We start from the raw sequence: 2,661 nt of genomic DNA, 5'->3' as shown, positions 1-2,661 counted from the left end.
AGAATAGTTGCCACCATCTTAGAGGGAGAATTTATCCTTTAACAGTATCCTGCTCTGGTAAATGATACGTAAACCTCTCCCTTTCCCAATGTACTTTTGTACATGAATAGGTAAACTGGTATGCTCTTAACTATCCTTTTAAAATGTCTTGTTGAAAAGGATAAAAAATAGCCATTTATGTATGCTTTACATATATAAATGGCAAGTTGTACTGAAATAGCCCCAATATATGTTGGCAACTATGCTGTTTTGTATCTAATTATTTTACTATTTCGGTTATTCTAATTTATGTTGCTAAGTATCATTCAATGTACTTTTGTCCTTAGAACTGTTTAATGATTTTTTCTAGTACTGGATAAGCAATATGGTATGCATGTAGTATGACACAGACAAACAAGAATTAGGAATGCATTTGCACAGATTCAAAAGTAAGACTCTAAAAGAGAACAGAAAGCTAGACTTTCAGAAATATATTTTAGCTTCATTATCATTTTCAAAGCCAAATAACGATTCAAAAAGGCCCCAAACCCCAGGACCTTAATCGATACCATACAGTGTGTCAGCACAAAATGAGTATGTTCATGCTAGCCTGACAGACAATAGATGGGAAGGCAGTAGCCCCAAACATGTGAACTGCTGTGTACCAAAAGGAAGCCCCACGGATATTGGTTAATATTCATGTACAAATGCTTTTCTTATATTGCACATGCACTTACCATTTACAAAGTAAGTTCATTGAAAAGTTTGCAGAAACTTCACAGCTGCCTAATCCAGAGTATATATTTTTAGATATCACTATATATGGCACTTACTAAGGAGCTGTGACTTTATTAGTAACCTTGAGGCCTAATGTGTACCTACGTTTGCATTTGCCCCTTACTGGTGATTACTCAGGGCTGTATAGTATTTCTTTTATTCTTTCACTTCCCAAACCAAATCCCAACCCACTGTACTACTTTGTTCATAGTGTATTAGTGACAACTGATGTATATTAATAGTATGAAAGCTGTTAATACAGTATCAAACACCGACAGCCATAAGTTCAGTGTCATCAGCAAGGAGTGCTATACCATTATTTGCATACACAGCGAAGGATTAACACCCTTGGGAAGGACTTGTTCCTTCTGGAATATTGTGCATATTTGTTGAACATCAGGCTCTTTTTTTTTAACCTCTCCAAGTCTGTTGCATAAACTGAATATATGCACAGGTAACGAAGAAATAGCATCTTTATTATCACTGGTCTACAAAGATATTCACGTGACAGGGATGCATTGTTAGAGGACTTTTCCTTCTGGTAAATGTCAATCAGGTTATTTCACAAATCAAAAGTCTGCTACACTACCCTCACTGGAATTAGAAACACCCACTGATTTTAACCATAAGGGAAGACTGAAAGCCTTTCAGAGCAGAGTGTACAGCTGTATATTTAATTTAAGCTAAAGCAGTAAATATAAGTGCTAATACATTTAACTCCTGAAAGTGTTCCATGGGTGGTGCTCTCCCATTCTCCTGCTGCTCTGAGAACTGCTGTAGGATTTTTGTGTCGAGGAAATGTAGATTATTCAAGCATTATTCCCTCTATTTCACTGACAAACAGTGAGCAGGGAAACTGTTACCACTGTGAATTGGAAGATGTGAATATTACCCTAACTTTGCTCAGAACTGAAGCTCTTTTCAGCAGATTTGTGCCTGTCAGCTGTAAGTGAAGCATCTGTGTGCCAGAGGTGCAGTATGCAAGGTGTTTAATTTGGAACAGCATACTGCAGAGCAGAGTAGCAAATGGGAGATAAGGCAAATGATGTATAGGGAGAGTAAAAATAAAGCTGCTGGAATTTCATTTACAGCTTTTTTTTTGGGGGAGTTTTTTTTTTTTTTAATCAAACTGGTTTAAGCTGACTTTGATTACCAAACAGTCCAGAATGAGTTCTTGGTATTTGCAAATGTATTTTTATGTTCACCGTGATGGTGAAGGATGATATTTTCTAAGGAATGAAATGGAAAGAGATTTGGGTTTCTGAGTCCCCTTTCAGCTTCCAAAAAATCTCAGTCTAGTTTATTACAAGTATGTTCAGAAAGCATATCTATGGGTATCTGTACACTGTCCAGGTGAAAATATGTTTTGCGTGTTCTTTATTCAACATTTGGTCAAAATTATTGGCCCTGATTCACATGGGATGCTTTCTGGCTCCTCACTGGATGCAGATTTTATGAACACAAATTCCTTGCCTGTCCTTAGAGAGGTTCAGGTTTCTTAGGAGTAATTGTATGAGCTGAGCAGGACTGGAATGTCTATGGAATGGACACTACTTGTTATGAACCCAAACCTCCTCCCAAAGACATAGGGTTACTCTTTGTCTTAGGTCTACAGGAAGGTGAATGCACCGAAGGCATAAATATTGTAAAGAGTGTAATAAAATTCTTTCAGGCAAATTTCAATATCTGATCCAAATCATAGGAGTAATTGTATGAGCTGAGCAGGACTGGAATGTCTATGGAATGGACACTACTTGTTATGAACCCAAACCTCCTCCCAAAGACATAGGGTTACTCTTTGTCTTAGGTCTACAGGAAGGTGAATGCACCGAAGGCATAAATATTGTAAAGAGTGTAATAAAATTCTTTCAGGCAAATTTCAATATCTGATCCAAATCATAGTAT

This window comes from Acanthisitta chloris, unplaced genomic scaffold (genome assembly GCF_000695815.1).
Source record: "Acanthisitta chloris isolate BGI_N310 unplaced genomic scaffold, ASM69581v1 scaffold11682, whole genome shotgun sequence".
Taxonomy (NCBI): Eukaryota; Metazoa; Chordata; class Aves; order Passeriformes; family Acanthisittidae; genus Acanthisitta; species Acanthisitta chloris.
This window is presented reverse-complemented; position numbering follows the sequence as displayed.